The 21,148-nt window shown below is 37.1% G+C and overlaps 1 protein-coding gene across 2 annotated transcripts in view; it reads left to right on the top strand.

Moving 5' to 3' along the window:
* The window catches only part of SLC8A1 (solute carrier family 8 (sodium/calcium exchanger), member 1), a 293,942-nt gene that overhangs the window by 36,248 nt on the left and 236,546 nt on the right, over positions 1-21,148 (top strand). The gene's annotated exons all lie outside the window — the stretch shown is intronic.

Here is a 21,148-nt window from a genome sequence, read left to right on the forward strand (position 1 = left end):
TATGTGGTTTTTATTCTTCTGTCGGTTGATGTGATGGATTACATTAATTGATTTTCTGATGTTGAACCATCCTTGTGCTAGACTGGTGCACTTTTAAGCCATGAAACCTTCCAAGGCTTTTCACATCAGCCTTCTTCACATGTTCCACAAACTCTTCTCAAGATTCTGTCCTTAAATAAATAGTCCTCCATTCCCTCCTACAACAGCTTTCTGAGCCAAATAGCCCTTGCTCTTTAGCATCCAGATGATACAAAACTGTCTGTGTTCCATCATCCTCAGTGTTACCATCTGCAAAGAATTTTCTTCAAATTGATGCCTGCTGTCTTATCATAAATACACATTATTGCCTTTTAAAATTTACTCAGTAGTAGCTTTTTTTTTTTTCCTTCCAGGATGACAGTGTAGGAGTAAAAAGAACAGTATATTGATCGATAGGCATAAACCACTTCAATTCCAATCAATTTAGCTCTATGTTTTCTATAATGTCCATATTGACTAAATATAAAGGCATGAGAAAGACTAGATGAAGGTAGATATTGATCTCTAGGCACAGTTAATTCAGTTCCAATCAAGTTAGCTCTATGTTTTCTGTAATAAATATATTGACTCATCACAGACGCATGACAAATACAGCTTATTAACTGATTTTATAAAGAGGAAATGTGTTACAAAAGTTCATAAATAATGAATAAACCTCCAAGAGATTAAAAAAGGCCTCATTTAAACATAAAATGGAATGGAAAAATAATTAAAAGAATTGAACATCTTAATTAATGAAGTGATAGGTAATTATAGACTAGTCAAAGGGAAAATGATGAAAAATTTAGCACAAGGAAAAATCAATCGTGCAAGTACAGAAACAGAATCATTAGACCTGGAAATATCCTGAAGTGTAAAAAAAAAAAAATTGAGTTTTAATTGACCATGAGTTGAATGTCACTCAGCAAAATGTCCATGTAGCTCTAGATAATGTTGCTAATGTGGTTGGCACAGATGAGTTGCTCTGTCACATTTCAACCACACCTTGTTGCTACATCTCATGGGGGACCTTAAATATGGATTCAGGTGGGTGCTGTTGTTTCCCCAGTGGCTAGCTGTCTCAATGACTGGAACCTCAACTATTTTCAGAGTTTTGGTCTCAATAAATGATATTTTTTTTTCCCAACACAATCAACACCTAAATAAGAGACAGAAAAGAATGCAATTTCATTTTTGGTAGATTTGTAATCACTTTGATTTGTGTTTCAATTTATGAAATACTTGAGGTATGAACAATATTTTTATATTAGAGAAATCAAGATGTTAATTTTATGTTTCTAAATTATTTATGCAATTAAATGTGTCATTTAAATATTAGGCTGTCTCTTGCTCATAGCCTTTGAACTTTCTTTTTCCTTTGGTATAAAATATGGCTCTCAAGGAAGCAGTTTTTTTAGAACTTCTTAGGTGGTATATCTCTGTTTTCATCTGCAACATCTACTGAAACACCTCATGTGCCTGTTAAAAGTCAGCTCATAGTTCATGAAAACATAATGCATCTTCTATAAATGTATTGCTCTCTTACATATTTATCCAGGGATTAGAAAATATAAATTTCTGCCTTATAAACAAAGGAAGTCTGAATGGAACTTCGTGGTTTATGTTATATCTTTGTATACCTTTGAATCCTTCTTAAAGGACACAGATTTATATCATGTGCTGCAGTGATAGTATATACAACAAAGCATCAAGCAAGATATAGGGCAAGGGTATTTTCACCTATTTTTAAATGAAACACTCATGGTATTTGTAAAGAAGGGACAAAATATAAGATGTAAAGTAAATCACTGTGATAACATCTGAATTCTTTCTTTTTCTTTATTAATAACAAAAGGATCGAATTGTAAAGACTCTACAAGGTAATTTTCAAAATCAACAATAATAACCAAAGCAGAAGACCACTCTAAGATGTCTGGATCTGTAGATGTCATTTAAATAGAATCAATAACACGACATGTCCATGAAGTTTTCACCTTTAGTGAAATATGTTTACCTCTTTCTAGTTAGTATTATCATGATATCATACTACATTAATTTTTATTGTGACTGACTTACACTTTGGTAATTTTAGTAGCTGTAATTTTGTGGACATTTTGCTCACTAGCAAATTTACCAGAATTTTCTGACACCATTAACATTACGTGTGTTATCTCTGACCTATGAGGAAGTAGTGTCTAAGAAGCATATGTTAGCAAAACAACAATTTGAGTCCCCTGATCTTAAAGCAGCACTCCATCCTTGTGGGCAAAAAATTTCTCAACTAAGAGGACCTCCTCAAGGTAATGTTAAACTTGTAACAACATACACTAAAATGAGTTAGTTACCCTGAGGTTTTAGTCTAGTGCCTAATACACTGTAAGTAGATGATTACAAAATGGATGAACTATCCCTATATGTCAATGACCTCTGTGTTCTTAAAATTAAGACGTGATGCATTCATGAAAACTGGTTCTGTAAAGTTTAAGTCCAGCACATTTAATATATCATCAGAATCACAACTGAAGTTACCAATGTGGTTATAAAATTCCATAACCAAGTGTCACAGTCCTAAGCAATCACTTTCTCCATGACAAAAATATATTCTGATGTATCACTAAGCAGGCTGTTTTTGTAAAGACCAGAAATTCTGGAATTGGATGGTTTGTTTCAAAACCCAGCTCAGATAGTTACTTGGGTAATGATGTTGTGTTATTTATTTAAAACCCCTCTGTCCCAGTTTCCTCAGCTTTTAAGTCATATAAATGACTCTGTATCAGTGATTTTTATGAGAAATACACATACACACACACACACACACACACACACACACACACATATATATTTATTTATTTTATATTGTGCTTGGGACATGACAGAAACTTAATTCATGTCAACCACTGTTAACATATTGACTTTAAAATAACTGAGGCATTTGTATAAAAGCAATGTACCCAATAAGTTGAAAAGATCAGAAAAATAATTGTAAATAATCTCTAATCAGATATGGTTATCATTAACATTTTAGTATATGTCATCTCACTTGCTTTTGCTGTTTAGATGTGTTAAAAATTTTCCTTATCTAATTTTTTTTAAATAAAGCCATTTTATTTTAAAGAAAATAAAATTTTAGTAGCTGAATAATGTTCTATTATATACATACACCTTAATTGTTGAACCCCCCTTTATTATACTATACTGTACTATTATAGATATTCCATTTTGAAATTATTTTTCTTTGTTTTTATTTTTTTAAAGATTTATTTATTTATGCATACAGAGCTGGGGTACAGGCCAGAAGTGCAGGGGGCCATGAGAGGACCCACGAGAGGCAGAGTGGGGAGCAGAACAGGCTGATTGAGGAAACATACTGCTGAGGGGAGCAGCAGGTGGGTCAGAAAAGGTCTGCTGGGCCATGTGGTCACCTCTGGGGGAAGACAGATATCGAACTCGCGCTGAAGTGGCTTTAGTTTCTCAGTGCTGTGCTTTAACCTGCTATGCCACCAGAGAGGGCCTCTGTTTTCATAAATGTTTACACATAAACAATGAATGCCACAGTGCATTTTTTTAGGTATCTTAAATTAGAGTAGCTAGGCCAAAAATGATTTGACATATTAAGACTTTTAATCATTTTCACTAGATTATTTTAAGAAGACCTGTATGAATTTGTCTTTTTAATGTCTGTAAAAACTTTTGTATGTGACTGATTATCTATTTGAAACCTTACCAGTGCCTCTCTGGTGGCACAGGTGGTTAAGCAAAGCACTATGAAGCTATTCGCAGCCCCAGTAGCATGAGTTTGATTCCCCAGCCAGGGAGGTGACCCACATGGCACGGCAGACCTCTCCTGTTTTGCCCTGTGCTCCCCTCAGCAGTGCGTTTTGTGTCTGTCTGCCTGTTCTATTCCCCTCTCTTGTCTCTAGTGAATCCTGTCACCTCCTGGGCCTCTGACCTCTACCCCACTTTTGCATAAATAAATAAATAAATAAATAAATCTTTTTTTTAAAAAAAATCAGTACTTATAAGCAAATGTTTCCTTTTAAATTTTTCTGCTATTATTTATTATTTATTTATGTACGGAATCTTCTTGGGGCCTTCTTGGCACAGCATATAGTGCATCAATCTCATATTCTGAAAATACTGTGCCAATCTATACTGTATTTCATTGCCCTTTGAAGTGTGCCTGAATTGCAATACACCATTATTATTCAAGACCCTTCTTAAATTTGTTTTTTGAAATTATCATCAGTCATAAATAATATTTATTTTCAAATGTTCATAAAGAATCATCTGATCATTCACTTGATTCCTTTTCCAAGTAACTTTAGGTTGATCCCAAAATCAAATCCATTTTGAAACTGTTCATTATTTTGCTTAAGCTCGTTTCTCGTTTGCCACTGTATCACAATATTATAGAAGAGGCACCATTATTGGGCTTGAAAATCACATTTGAATCCCATTTGCTAGTATTACTGGCATAGCTAATTTAGTTGACATATGAACTCTTAAGATTCAGTCTCTTTTTCTGAAAAATGGTGGAAATATTTTTTTTTCACTAGCAAAGCCATTAACCATTTTATTCGCAGATATCCCTTTAAATACAGTAACCAAAATAACTTAAATAAATTAACAAATACCAAGAGAATATGAAAAATGTGGTTTTACTTAGAGCAGAGTCTTAACAATTTGGTTGGTCTTTTTTTTTTTTTAAAGATTTATTTATTTATGCATACAGAACTGGGGTACAGGCCAGAGGTACAGGGGCAGTGAGAGGATTCACCAGAGACAGAGTGGGGAGCAGAACAGGCAGATCGATGAAGTACACTGCTGAGGGGAGCAGTGGGTGGGTCAGGAGAGGTCTGTCAGCCCATGTGGGTCACCTCCGGGGCGGGGAATAGAACTCATGATGGAGTGGCTTTAGTTTCTTAGTCCTGTGCTTTAACCCTCTGTGCCACCAGGGAGGGCTGAAAATAATTCTTAAAGCACTCTGAATAATATCATGAGAAAGGCATATGAAAATGTTTTGTTTATATGAAAATGGCACCTGGTATATGAATGTTTCCTGCTAGTGTATTTATGTTATGTAATACTAATACTGTTATGTGAGTATATATATCGTATAATCAAATATTGACTGTAACAGATGAATTCAAGGAATATGAAAGCATTAAAATGGCATGTTGGAATTATGATTGTTATACTTATGTAACAAGAAATTATTTTTTTATCTTTCTGTGAATTTTTTTTTCCTGTAATGTACATCTACAGTACATTGCAGGTTGAATAGATAGGTTTCTTTTTCTAGTTACCATCTAGAAATCTTTAATGCAAACCAAATAAAATTGCTTTCAGCATGATCCCTAATATTGGATGTGGATTTCATGCTACTTTGGTCTATAATATATATATAATTTTTTTCTGGGATTTCTGTATATCAGGATCATTTAATGTCCTGGCAACCTAGCTTTTTCTACCTTATTTCACTGCCCTCGGAAGGGTACTACAATCATCTAACAAAGAATCTTTAGGACTTATTGCCTAAAACTTTAGTGAAAAGAGGCAAGCATTCCTCCTCTTGCCCTATCTTTTATTGAAAACTTAAACCAGAAAGACATTATTTAATAGATTTCCTCTAGTATTTTCTTCCAGAAATTGCCTCTTCCTTTTTGCTCCTTCTATCCCTTTTTACTTGTCTCACTCTTAGCTCGTGGTTACTCCCATGCACTGTGTGGTTCACGCGCTCACAGAGCTCCATCTTGATCATAAAATATGGAGGATATGGGAAACAACCTCCAAAAATCAGCATTTTAGTTTACTGGTAGACAGTTGTGACATTGAAGGCAAGGAAGAAACAAGGGACATCCACAAACCACAACAGTCCTCTCACCACTTCTACACTTTTGGTTGCTAATAGCCACTTTCAGCTGACATGGCACCGGAAAACATCTTTCCACTGCACTGCACTGTATTGCAGTTGCTCTCTAACACCTGAGATTTCTCTAACTTCTTCTCCAGCCTCAATATTTGCCACCACCTCCGGGTCTTTTCTATTCAGCAAGCAGAGAGCAGATGGAGGTGTAAGAATTGGAATATTTTAATTTGATAACTATGTATTCACTTTTGGTCAACAGAAGCTCTGATGTGGTATTTTGTGGGCATGTTCTGAAGGTTTGTGAATCTAAAATTCTTTTGGGAGTTCAAATTTATTTCTAGCAGCTGCTGGCTTTGGACAATTCAGAAGCAGGAGTTCTTGACAAAGGGCCTAAGAATCCATTATCTTTTGGCTAACACGCAGGAGAGAAACTGATTTTTTAATATTGATTTTGACTGTATTTCTGAAGCCTGAATCTGCAGATTTGTTTTCCCAATAGAAAATATATTCAAAAAATAATTCAAAAAAAATTGCAATTTAGTACTTAGAGATGGTATTGTAGGCAACATCAGATAATTAACAGGAGCCAAGCCAGTGTCACTATTTTGAGAAGATTTGTTCACTCTGAGGCTTGGCTCAAGGCTTCAAATACAGAAAGAATTTTATAGGTCTTTTTTTTAATATGTATTTTGCAATCATATCAAAAGTGATGTTTAATCATTTACTCTGATTTAAGGCATGTTAAGGAATTACAACTTTTTTTTTTCATCCCCATTGCATTCCCATGTAGCTGCAATTGAGTTACCAAGGAAAATTTATTTTTTAGACTTCATAAAGCTATAAATTATTTCCTATATTAATGTCTTTTAATTTAATACTGCAGTTAAAATTTGCTCTAATGATGTATCTGGTGTATCGTTCAGCATAGCAAAATTGCTCAAGCCCAAGGGATATGTAATTTATGTTGTTAAACCTTGATCTAGCTCATGAATTTTAAGTACCTAGCTCAGCCTCTCCAAAATGTGGGCCTTTGGTGCAGTTTTACCACTTTTGTGAGCGTGGCACATGCTTCAGTGTGCAGTGGCTTGTTAATTAGCAGCTATGTCATTGTAGTTTCAGTTCCCTCATTGGGCCACTAACTTGTCACTCCCTTATTTCCCAACGCTACATGAATACTGTCTTCCTGTGCCCAAATCCAGGCTGTTGCATTATGTTTTATCTGGTCCTCTGTGTAAGGGAATATCCCAAGTTCTAAAACTCCACATGGTTTCTGAAGGAAAATAGAACAAATAAGAGACAAGCTCCCTACTTAATTTTACAAATTGGCCTTTGTGTCACTTGGGACATGTGGGCCGCTGTAATGAAGCTATGTCTACAGTCTAAAGGAAACTATAGATAAGTGAAGGTTATCTGAATGCCTGCATATTTAACAGAAAGAGACATAAAACCTTCTGAGAGTATGAGTTATACTGAATGTGATCTGATTCAACCCCAATTTTAGTAAAAGTGTAATAAACAAAGTTTTGTGATCTAAACCACATTAGGAGTAGGGTGGTGGAGAGGAAGAGATAAAGAAGGAAATTTAGAGGGTTGAAGAAAAAGTGGGCTCTTTCCACATCCATACTCACAGTCTAGTGGGACAGAAGATAAGATTATGCCATTGTTATGGAGATTACATATACGTGAAATATTACTTACAAAATATATTCCTCGATGATCCCCTCTGGTTATTTGTGTGCTCTTGTGAGTGAATAAATAGGAACTAGTCAGTAACTCTAGTTACCAGGAAGACCCATAGCTCAGAAGCCATTGCAGAAGAGACAGTGCACAAGGCTGGCTCCTTGTGAGGAGAAGGCAGAGAAGCAAAGGGTGACTCCTCACTCCTGTCTCCTTGGCCTGCAGTAGTTTAGGAAGTTCATTTTTCAAAAGATATTTCTTGAGGGCATGCTAAATAAATATCACAAGTTGGAAATATAGGATAAATAGGATACAGAAGGTCTTTGTTGAAAGAAGCTGACAGTTTTTGCAGCTAGAACAATTTAAACTCTGTGTACTAAAAGTGGCAGGAACTCCCTGTGCTATTCTTGGTGGACAGGGGGCTTCCAGTGTGGAAGGAATTGGCTTCTGCCCCCACCTCTGTAAGGCGGTGGTGAACTACTGTATATCCATAGAATTAAAATCCAAAAGAGGATTAAATATTCATACAATAGAAGTGAAAAAACAATTGACTCAGGCAAAAGGTAAGAAGAGAGCCAACTAGCAAGAAAGGAGAAACTGAAATGAAGAGTGAAGGAGGTAGAACTAGCCTATTGAGGACAAAGAAGGAAACAGCCCAAGAAAAATCTAATGAGTGACTGACTAAAATCATGTACTTAGGAAAAGACAACACTGGGCCTAGAAGCCTTGAGGGTCATCCTCAGTCTACTCGGTTCAATGCCGTCTTTAAGAAAATTGTGGGGAAGAAAGCAGGAGTACACAGCACTGAGAGATGGCTTTCTTCCTGCTTGATGGATGTAGTTAACCTGTGACACAGATGTGGGACACATGTGTCATATGCTACCTTACCTACACCCCAAATGGTAAATGAGGGGCATTAGATCTTTCTGTGAATGTCTGTGAGCATCAGAGAAGTGGATAGCATGCAACTAACAGAATGAGCTGATATAGTAGAGTTGCAAACTCGGGGGAAATGCAGAAGCACTCCAGCTCTGTCCTGTGACAGTTCTCAGCATTGCCATGAGCAGCTCGTGCAGTGGAGGCTTTTGCTGGCCCACAGCACCACCAGTGAGTTCTTCAGTCCATCCAGGAAGTCACCCTGCTTCTTAACTTATGAGGCTGCCTCCCACACTCACTCCTCACTGCAGGTCGCATGGCTGGTAGCCAAAGCAGTAGGCAAAGATAGCTTTCTCACCCATTTAGAAGTTTCAACAATCTCTGCCCAGAATTTTAATCTCCAATGTTATATTAAAACTAGTGCAGAAAGTTAATAGCTCATTAGCTAACAGATTTATTTGCATTTTCCACAGTAGGAACCTCCTTTTCTCTTACATGCCTTGGACGTATATATCATTCGTGGGCTTCACTATTGGTTAGCTCTTTTACTTACCTCATTTAATTCTAAATTCTTTATGATTATATCTACGAAAAGAAGGAACTTAAGAAAGAACATGCTCAAGTACAAACTTTATTTCATTAAGAAATGAAGATTAAAACAGTTGAAGTACGATCTCATCTTTCCTATTTTGGTATTTCTAAAAAGGAAATATCCCTAAGCCAGTCATAAGCCATCATGTGAGCCCTGCAATGCAAATGTAAAGAAGGTGAAGTACCTGCTTTTTGTTGGAATTTGGAAGATGGATTGAAGCATGAAATCTTCCAAGAATTGTCGTCTGTAGGACATGCTGAAAGATAGGCCAACTGTTAGATCATGATGCACACATTTTATTTTAATGACAACCTCTATAAAAATACATTTTAAAAAAGACAACCTCTTAAAAGATGGAAATATCCATGTACTTTCCTTAAGCAATCTATATTTATGACATATTTTGGCTTTGATCCATAATGTTTCCCATATATTTTTTTTTACAGTAATTGCTTTAGCAAATGTAGATACACATCCCACTCTGTTGCTAAACCGCTAATTCTACCATGACATCTTCACTCAGCAACAAATGTGGGATTAATTTATGCTTCAGAATGCTGCTATTCTGTTCAATAATTGGGGCACTTCTTATGGAAATTGGGATGTTTGTTTCCCTAGCATTTCCCACCTTCTTTTGTAGGAGCTCTAGTTCATTTACATTATTGACTCCATTTGTCTGTTGAAATAAATTACATCCTATGGGGTTGGGCATGGGGAGTAGCATAGACTTGCTCAGTGGTTCAGTAAATTACAGAATTTTCATGGGATTATAAATCCACTTCTGGATACAAGTCTTTGACAAACAGAGATAATTGCTATTACCCATAAGCTTCCATCAATTTGGGAAAAAAAGGAGAAATTCAGTCTTTTGTCAATTGCTTGTGTATAGCTTGTCTGTAAAACTACAAGTGCCGTGACAGCCTACTTTTAGCATTCATTTGAGCAGTACTGGGGTCATTTTTGGACAACCTGTTTAGCTACTCAACTACCAGATTTCTGGTTAATTATGTATTTCAATCTAGGAAGAAATATAATTGTGCCAGCCTGAAGTTGTTGAAATGCTTTGTTCTACTTTCCTATAATCAAAATACAAAAATGTCATTCCAAGTCAGACCAATTTTCCTTAGCGCACATTGAATCTTGTAGTGAAGCTAGGGGCTGCATGGGTAGCAAAGAAATGATTCATTAATTTAATGAAATAGTTCTTGGATATGCTTCCTCAACATACACAGAACCTTAGGATATTGAATTTTTTGAGCTAGATAACTGTTGCCTAAAACAGTATATACCATATGACAGTATATACATAAACAGTATATAACATATGAGAGCAGAAGTAATTTTAGTGTTTGCAAGTGAATAAAAATACTGCAGAACTTGGTGATCGTGGGCATATTTGCATAAGGACAAAAACAGAAAAGGATTTGTTGTGAGATATGTAAATAGGAAAGCATTTCTTCCACTAATAATTAACAAGTAACAAAGCCATAGAGAAATGTGTTTAAATTTATGGATCTGGTTTATCTCAGGTGTTCTCTTAGATAGCAATGGATCTGCAAATCTGTGATAATCATAAATTTATGAAAAGTTACATTTAAAATCAAGTGCAGTAGTGACACTACCTATTCAAAAGCTTTCCACTTATTTCTGTTTGGCCACATATGCTCTGTCAGAAGTGTATTTTTACTGCAGAGCTGTATTTTCATACTGTTGCCTGCAGAGACAATACTATTATTATTCATTATTAGTTACACATTTGTTTGGATGCCAAAAGGCTTTCTATGAATAGGTTTTGTACTGTTTGAATCTCACACAATAAAGTTTCTCTTACTTGTCTGAAGCTAATGTTGAATTTTAAACTCGCTATGAACAGAGCATAACAGAAGAGGAAATCATAACAGATCACTAGGGAGATTGTCTGAATATGAGTCAGTTGGTCAAAGAATTTACAGTTTCAGACCAGTTAAAGAACTTGATTGACTTTACTTCTATAAAGTGATGGCAAAGATCTAACACCTTTTAATGGGCAATGTGTCTTCTTCAGTATGAAAATCTGCAGCTGTTGGCATTGAGGGGAATGAAGGATTCAGAGTTAGTTGGAGCCACTGAGAGAACTCCTTAGTTTGTTCACACTGCTCACCTGCTAACTCTGGGGCAAATACAATCCCTCCTTAAGCAATTAAAAGTTGACTTGCTTCTTAATGCTAGGGTTTAGTGGGAAAATTTTTTTGCTTTGTAAAATGTTTGCTTTTGAATAAAGGGAATTGGCATGCTATACTGAATAACACCAAATTACTTTTTATTTTTTAAGTTTCCTCATTTTAATGTTTCCTATTCAGCAAGGATTAACTTTAAATGCCAATTTAAATCTAAACTTAAATCGCAAAATGATTTCATGGGGTGCTGTTGATGCTTATTGTGCACAGAACCTGTGTTGTATACATCTGAGCGTCATTTATGAAAGGCACAAATACCTAATAAGGAGAGCAATTCATAGCTTTATTTTGTTCCACTGTGGCTCAGATCTAGAGAAGTAAGTCACAAATAAAAATCAAATGGTGCAATTGTGTCAGTAGCTAATAGCAAAGGCATTACTCTGAGAGAGGCAATTTACTGAGCTCAAATTAAAGCAGTGCAGGAGTCTAGAGAAGGTGAGACTCTGAAGCACAGCTCCTGGACAACACTTGCCAGCTTTCATTCCACTTTCCTGTGGTCAGAAAGGTCAGGTGGAACTTCCACATGTGATGTAGTGAAGACAGTTCTTTAGCACTGAAAATGTGTCAGCCATAACTAAGAGGGAAAGGAATACTGATCTGGGTTCGGCAAAAATCAAAATAACAATGGAACTTGCAGTTCAGTTTAATGTTGTGATTAATAAAAGAACTGTGCATTAAAAATTCACATATGGAGCAATCTACACATGTGTTTTTTAGTATCACAATTTTCAGTAAGTGCTGACTTCTGCACTTAGATATGACTCAAACTCAACAAAGTCATACTAAAAAACACATTGTAGTGTAGATTGCTCCATATGTGAATTTTTACATGCACAGGAGTGCAGGTGGCAGAAATAGCAATGACCAAAGATATGGGTGCATGGAAACTTGCAGCATGTTTAAAGAATGGTCTCATAGCTTCCCTAAAATATAGGATCCTGAAAACAAATGATGTGTGGAAGATAATACTGAAAAAGTTGGGTTCAGTTTAAGTAGACATATTAATATTCAGAGGGCAAGCGGCTAAGCTCTTTGAACAGGAATTTAGGGTTACAGTCATGTTCTGAGAGCTAAGGAGATGGACCTTCAGTTTAGACTTATTAGTGGATTTGGATAAGAAATTGATAGGCACTCACGCAAACATCAGAAGAAGGCAAAATGTAAAGACGGAATATGCCCAACACTCATGTGGATTAATAATCACTAGTGCTTGTCAAATGATTGGAAGTAAATTAACAGGAAATATAAAGGATGTCCAGAAAGGACACTGAGGTTAAAAGGGAGAGTTTTAAGGTGTTGGGACTTGGATTTGAAGCAGTCCCTGAAGGATGCTTGTGCATGCAGTGGAGTGGAGGGCGAATCATTTCAGAGCCAGGGTATAGGAGGGCATGGACTCTTCAATTTGAAAAATACCAAATAAACCATCTTATTTTGTAATCACACTGAAAACATCTCAATCTGAAATGCTGCATTAATTACAACTACATGCATTGAATACAATTAAGAAGAGTTCTTTAATTGCTAAATTTTACTAAGAAATATATATAGTGGGGGATAAAGATAATTGCTCGTCATCAGCTATATGTGGTTCGGGCAGGGTAATTTTTTATTATTATTAATTTTTTAAAACAATATACTAGTTTATTTTTACATTACTGTGTGCATTTTTCCATCACAGTTGTAATCCCCATGGGCTTCCCATCCCCAGATCACCCATGTGCCATAGCCATAGTCCAGTTCACTTTCCTCTCCCCACTGTTTTTGATCCCATTCCCGACTCCACCCCCATAAAATGTCACTGGCCTATAGCTGTGCATCATTATTACTTTTTTTCTCACCTGCTCCATTGTACTCCTGCTATGAGTGAAACCATCCAGTATTTTTCCTTTTCTTTCTGGCTTATTTCATTGAGCATGATCTTTTCCAGCTCCATCCATGTTGCTGCAAAAGGCATGTGTTTTTGTTTGTTTTTTTTTTTTTTTTGGTTGCTGAGTAATATTCCATTATGTATATGTACCACATCTTTTTAATCCAGTCATCCACTTTTGGGCATTTGGGTTGTTTCCATGTTTTTTCAGTTGTAACTAAAGCAGCAATAAACAAGGGGTGCATGTATCTTTTTGAATCAGTTTTTTTTTGGGGGGGTAGATACCTAGAAGTGGGATTGCTGGGTCATATGGAAGCTCCATGTTTAGCAGCTTGAGGAACTTCCAAACAGTTTTCCATAGTGGTTGTACTAGTTGCATTCACACCAGCAGTGCAGGAGAGTTCCTTTTTCTCCACATCCTCGCCAATATTGGTTGTTGCTAGTTATTTGAAGATGTGCCATTCTCACTGGTGTGAGGTGGTATCTCATTGTGTTTTAATTTGTATCTCCCTTATTACAAGTGATGCTGAACATTTTTTCATATGCTTGTTGGCCATCTGCATTTCCTCTTTGGAGAAGTGCCTTTTTAGCTCTTCTGCCCATTTTTTGATGGGGTTGTATATTTTTGTTGAGTTTCATCAGTACTTTGTATATCTTTGTGATCAGTCCTTTATCGCTAGTTTTGTGTGAGAATATTTTTTCCCAATCAGTGGGATGTCTGTTTGTTTTTTGTAGTGTCTCTTTTGCTGTACAGAAGCTCTTTAACTTGATGTAGCCCGTCTATTCATCCTTGCCTTCACTATCGTTGCATTGGGTGCTCTATCTTCAAAGATGTCACTGAAGTGTATGCCCTGTAGTGTTTGGCCCATCTTTGTTTCCAGGTATCTTATGTTTTCCATTCTTATGTCTAGGTCTTTATTCCACTTTGAGTTGATTTTTTTTATGGTGTGCAAGGTAGTGATCCAGTTTCATTTTTTTGCATGTAGCTTCCCAGTATTCCCAGCAACATTGATTGAACAAGCTTTCTTTGTTCCATTGTATCTTCTTTGCTCCTTTGTCAAAGCTTAGCTGTAGGGCCCGGTAGGGTTTTTTTTTTTTTTTTTTTTGTTGTTGTTTGTTTGTTTTTTAAGATTTATTTATTTATGCATACAGAGCTAGGGTACAGGCCAGAAGTGCAGGGGGCAGAGAGAGGATTCATGAGAGACAGAGTGGGGAGCAGAACATGCAGACTGACAAGTACACTGCTGAGGGGAGCAGTGGGCAGGTCAGGAGAGGTCTGCCGTACCATGTGGATCACCTCCTGGGTGGGCGGGGATGGAACTCATGCTGAAGTGGCTTTAGCTTCTTTTGTGCTGTGCTTTTAACTGCTGCACCACCGGGGAGGGCCAGAACAGTGTAGTTTTAACCAGTTATTTCAGTGTTTGGAGTGAAAAGGAATCTGATGTTACAGAAGTGTGGCTCTTCAGAGGATGGAAATGTGGACTTTCCTTCCAGACTTTAGGGCAGTTACATAGGTTAAAGCAAATGATTCCTAAACTCCAAAGTTCAAATAGGACCTGGCTCAACAGCAAACTCATTGTGTTCTGGGTAGTATTCCAATGAGGAACTCCAAAGCCCATGAACTATTCCTTTACAGAAAGGGATGTTTGAACACTTACCACAATCCATATTGTGTTTGGATTCAGCAAAAACTTCAGATTTGATATAGATATATATATAATTTATTTTCTGTTCTTTTGCATGGTCACTTACCTGTGGCATTCATAAAGGGGGCTGGCAATACTCAGAAGCCGTGGTGGGGGAGGCAGCAAAGCAAATAACTCAGAAACAAGGACAGATCAAGATCTATCCTTTACAGTGATGCTGCTTTGGAGGTCAAAGGACGCCCTCCCAGTAGCCAGAAGATTTATTAAATCTTTAACATCAGGGTATTTTGGGAAATACTTAATTTTCTTTCCGAACTCAGTTTGTCTTCTTTCCTTTTCTTCACAGGAAGAAAATTGCTTCTAGGTATGAACTGGCCTAATTACAGTGCTCATAGTAATAGCTAGTGCTGTAAGAAAGCATTATTGTGCATAAGTCCTACTCGCTCTATTCATATGATGCAAACCTGCCTCAGAGAAATAAGTTAGATTTAGTAGAAAGAGAAGTAGAACATTAGATTGGTAGCAGAAGACTTACCTCTTGTTTCTAGGCGATAAGTTCTTTATCTCTAAAGTAGCCATCATGGTGCCTACCTTGCAGACCACTGTCCTGTTGCCCATTCTCTCCTCTCTCCTGGACTTCAAGTTGGCTTTGAGGTTAATATTCTCTGCCCTTCTGCTTTTCCATATTACAGTGGACTTGGCGCTTGGAACTATTCCCCCATGCCAGTTGGCAAAGTCCTCAGAAGCAGATGCTCCATTTCTGACATCACCTCCAAAATCTTTCCCAATTCTCTGAGAAGAGCCCGTCCTCCCCCTGCTGTGTAGGAAACTGGACATGTTTCTCTCCTGGGGCTCTTGGGCCCTCTCTCCTTTTCCCCGCTCTGCAGTGGACACTTTGGTCACCTCTGAGGTTGCCAGCAGGGACTCCCTCTCATTTCCTCTTTCCCTTCTGGGCTTTCCTTCTTCCCCTTCCTTCCCATCTGACCCATGGAAATCTTACAAATTACTTTTACTTAAAAGCCTAGAGAAAGCAAAAGAATTGGGAAGGAAGAAACTAGTGAACATGTGGTTTGATTTGAAATGGATTTGCTCTCTTGCCAGTAACATTTTGACTGGCACAGTTTCTGGTTTCCCTGGTGACTTCTCAGATGGCCCTGTCTGTGTCTTTTCTTTTTCTCTGCTGGATGAGTCTTCCCCTCAATTATCCACCCTTATCCTTCAGTTCCTGCATCTGCCTTCAGCCACTGACTCCATTCTCCTTAAACTTATGGGTATCTATTGTGAAATAGAAGTGAATGTAGTGACTAATGATATAGGTTGCTAACTGGCTACAGAATTTAGAAAAATGGTGGTTATACGCTGTCAGTTTCACCAACTAAAAATAGTATCCCAGTTTCTCAACAGTGATTTTCTTTTAAAATGTCCTTGGTAAAAGAGAGAGGGACTATTTATTTAATATTAGTGTTTCCCACAGCAGAACTTTTTTTTTTTTTTTTTTTTTGGAAACATACCAATTTGAAGGGCCCTGGGGAACTTAGGGATGGTTTTTCATTCTGTTAAGATTAAAAAAAAAATTAACTTTTGGATCAAGACCCCTAATGATAGGGCCATTCAGGACCTGAGCACAATTCCTGCAGCTGACACCTCCTCCAGGGGTTCTGCAGAAATCCTGCTCTGGCGCCCTGACTGGCGAGGTTCCCGGATCACATCCATCCAGGCCTGCACTCCTGCTGCCCTTGTTCCCCCACAGGTACTGGTCCCAGTGCAGAAATGTGAGGAAGGGGCGGTGCGAGGCGGTCATAAAAATCCCACTATCCAGTCTGACATCTGGCGTTAGGTCTTCTCAAGGCATCTTGTTAGCTACACTTTGCCTTCTGGTTTCTCTTGAAACCAGAAAAAGCTCAGCCTGGTAGAACCCCTCTCATCACTTCTGCAGTTTGGTCTAAAAGGAATGAAGCAGTATGATGTATGGTGAGGAAGGATCTTTATACAAGGTATTTAGCAATATTTTGGCTCAAGGCTACTCTGCTGGTTGTGCTGATAAGCTTCTCGTGAAAGCCAGCCCCAGCGGAGACCAGGTCAGCCCAAAGAAATGAAAAGGCAGATCAAGACCAGAAAGAGGCACGAGGTACCCCTCTGCTTTTCTTGAGGCTGGAATCTGGTTTGCATTGAGAGTAAATTGGAAAAGGAAAAAGTGGCTCTGTATTTTAAGAACTAAAAGGAAATGAGTATTGCTACATTATTTTATTTCAATGATTACAAGAGGGGAAAAAGTGCTGTTTTGCCAAGCTGGCACCTGTGTTAGATGAACAGAGGGTCTCCCCGTTCTGTTAGTTCCTGGCAGATGAAGCATCCGTTGGCTCAGCCGCATCATGTGTAAGTTCAGTGTTCCATAGCCATCCTCCACAAGGCAGCAGCTACCCAACTATGATAAGTTCAGTGTTAGGTTGAGATTCAGAGCACACTGCTCCACTTTAAAAAAATGCTCTGGGCCATGTGGCCAGCCATTGAAGTTCCTGCAAAGGCTGCTGGCCCCCAGAGAACACTAAAGGTTCTTCTTTGACCCTTGATCTATCAATGCACATGGTGGTTGTCCTGGGGACCATTTCAGAGAACTTTGTTCCACTTTTCTTAAGGTGGAACTTGAGCATTGACATATTTATGAAGCCACATAAGTGTTCTAATATGCAGCCAGTGTGAGGGGTCTCTTCTGGAGTGATCCGGCTCAGCAAATGTATCTGGGTATAGAATAATGACAACTACACAACCTTCATGCAAAGATGATGCTTCTGCTTGTAGTCCTTGGATGGCGTTCCTTCCATTGATTTTCTTGGGTGAGAGCTGATTTGTGGCTAGTTCTCTCCTAGGTCTCTTTATAAGCGATGGAGAACTTGGTCCTCAAATGACTAGAAATGGAGCTTCCATACGATCCTGCAATTTCATTCCTAGGGATCTACCCAAAGGACACAAAAACATTAATTCAAAAGGACACCTGCACCCCTATGTTTACTGCAGACAACTCAACATTAGGTTAAAAAAATTATGATGGAATAAGACAAATCATTTAATCCGTGTTGGAATTTATTGAATATTTTTATTGTCTTTAATACTTATTTTTGCCAACTGAGAAAACAGGTATGACAGGCATAAGCAAGGCCATCAAACAGGCACATTAGCTCATGATAAATTTATGCCAGTAACACTGAATATTAGATTATAGCTCAGAAAGAGAGGAAGCAAGGGGTGGTATCAGACTCATTATTAAATATCAAATATGTACCAGTAAATACCCAATATGTAAGTATGCACTTTTACTTACTTTATAATATAAAATTTCAGTTTTCTTCTGTTTAATATAATTTAGTGATCCAGTCTTTACTTGAGTACTTAATATGATCATCATCATTTCTTAGTTAAGGAAATGATATCAAGACAGTACATTCTCAAGGCAGTAGAGTTGTATAATCAGGCCCTGGCCTTCCAGCTTAGAACTTGTCAAGTCTTTTGTTACTGAGGAAGTTAACCTTCCCAGCACCACCCTGAAAGGCAAGTCTTTATAGATTAGCTTACAACTGGCTTTGAAAGTCAGAAGATCATCATTTGGTTACTTGTCATCAAAATAGCAAACTTTAGTTTCATTATGGCTTCTTTCTTTTATTTATCTTCTCCTGTGTTACGAAGTTATTAGAGATGAAATGACCAAAGGGTTCTGTTTAATAGAGACAATTTAATTTACATTAATACATTTCTCCTTTTAATGAAGCACCGGTTATTAGAAATTTTTAATATTTTAGTCAGGGGCTCTATCATACTTTTTCAATGCCAATTTACTTTATCCAGGTCATGTTAGGTAACTGAAGAGGTCAATTTGTATGCCGGTTATCCTTTGATACAGTCTTATTTATCAACCCATTGCTTTCAGAATCCTATCATTATTTTCTAATTATCTTAAATGTGTATTGTACTATTAGAATATAATACATTATCATCACCATCATTATCATTATTGTTATTATTACTGAACATTGAGTTTATTACTATTTCTACTGGCAACAGAATTGCAGTTTGGACTACAGGTGGTTTGCAAACTACCAATAGATTTATGTAACCTTCATAAAATTCATGATTGAGTGTTTGAACATCTGACATCTCGAAAGAAGATGACTTTCAGATTGCTGCTTAATTAACAGATGGTTGCTGTCTGTGAACTGAGGGCCTAAAGTAGAAGAATGGTCTTGTTTAATGCAATTGAATGTTTGTTTGCTCCCAATGACATAGTTCTCATATTTCCCTTAGAGGCCAATTGCTTAAAAAATGATTTTTAAAAAATGTTTTATTGCATTCCTTTAAGAGTGCTTTGAGCAAAATATGAAAGGTTTCAGGAAGTGTCAAATCCTTGCCCATTTCCATGGTGTTAAAAGGAAATGCATAGCCAGGTTGTTTCTAGCAGAAAAAAAAAAAAAGAAAGAAAGAAAAGAGACTGAATTTATAGAGCAATATGAACAAATATAAGGGTTTATTTAAAAGGCAGTATATATTCATTCTCCATGTATGCTATTGATTAAACATTAGTGGCCCACTAAAAATGTTTTTAAAAAGCTGTATAATATACTAAGGAAGGAAAAATGGAATCATACGAAATACTAAATTAAAGCCCAAAGGTGGAAAAAGAGTAGAAGACAAAAATTGGACAAGAACAGGGGCAATAAATATAAAATAGTGATCAATATGGTAGCTGTTAATCCAGTTATTCAATAATCACTTTGCATGTCAAAGATCTCAATGCACCAATTAAAAAACAAATTGTAGAAGTGAATCAAAACCATCACCAACTCTCTATCTAGAAAAAGCCACTTTTTTTAGCTGACTAAATATGATACTCAACTTGGGGAAAATGTGGTCTGCCCTGTCATTGATTCTCATGTACAGCAGGTTTTTCCTGCATTGAGGTGCCTCCAATTTTGTAAGGTTTTGGGGTATGAAACAGTTTTGGATAATTTCATTTCTCTGAGCTTTTCTTTCACATGTCTTAATTTCAAATTCTTACTGCTCTGGCAATAAGCAGACATTCCTGAAGATAGAAAATCCTTCATTTTCACCATTGTTTCCCTTTCTCCCTTTTGCCTTTCTTTTCATAGAGCAGTAAGTTGATCAAAATTAAGTGGCATTTCCCATTAGGGATTGGAAAGACACAAGGAACACTGGAGGCAGGACAATCAGTGGAATTGACTCGAAAAACTAGAATAAGTCTGGTCTGTCTAGCATGGAGTGCTAAAGATAAAAATCCAGGTTAGCACGACTGCTATCATAAAACAACTGATAGCTATGTGTATAGCTCTTTCAGTCTGAATATGGCCTAAATGGCTAGACTAGATCAGATTGAGATCTAATCTATCTAGTAATACTAGAAAGAATTTAGTGGGTCAGGAGACTCTAGCAATACTTTTTTTTTTTTTTTAATCCAGAATTGCACAGTTGATTTTGGTTTCTGAAGGAGACTTTCCTATGTCATAGCTTAGTTGACTCAAAGGATTTTTTGGTGTGGTTTTTATTGTTGTTTTGGTCCAATCCTGAGAGGTCAGTAGGTGGTGGTAAATGTGTTTCTTAAGAAACATTTATAGTTAATCCATGTTTTCTGGACATTAGTAGTATTTGAAAGTTGTATCTACTAGTAGAGTTTGTTTAGGCAGCATGTTCTCCTAGGAGGTTGAGATGTCATATCCTGATGGGAAACTCTGTGGAGGAGAATAGGGATCTTGCCTCCTTAGCTTGAGAATTTTCATTGTAGTGTCCCATTTCCTATCTGGGGTTGGGGTAGAGTTCTTGGCACAAAGGATACTAACAATTGACTTTCTGGGAATCTTTAACACAGATGACAACTTATGTGGCCTTCAGCTTCCCTCAGCTAACATAACAGATAGATTAATATGTTTCTTCTTGGCAGGAATGAAGAGTAATTTTTTAAAAGGAGGAGGAAAAACATGTTGTGCTAAATCAGTGATTGCTATGGCAACAGTTACTCTACATGCTAGAAAAATAGAGAAAAAAAAATGTAGTCACAGTTCTCTACAAAGGAAGAGCGCTGACATTGGCTCACAGTTTTGGTTATTTTTTCCCCCACAAATCAATAATTATGTATTTTACATCCACTATATGTTCAGGCTAATCTTATCAAAGAGTATAGCAGAAACTCAATGATAAAATTAAATCTGTCACTTGTATCTCTATTGAAGAAAAGACACTAAAAAATGAAGAAGAGTATGTATGATATTGTACGTGTTAGTTAAATTTCACTGCCATGAAAAATCCACACTGGAGAAGGAAAACACCTTCTTAATTTAGTGGGTATACGCCCAAACTGGAACAAATGACTATCTAGAACAGCCC

The sequence above is a fragment of the Condylura cristata genome, unplaced genomic scaffold, assembly GCF_000260355.1.
Source record: "Condylura cristata isolate star-nosed mole 26May11 unplaced genomic scaffold, ConCri1.0 scaffold00020, whole genome shotgun sequence".
Classification (NCBI taxonomy): Eukaryota; Metazoa; Chordata; class Mammalia; order Eulipotyphla; family Talpidae; genus Condylura; species Condylura cristata.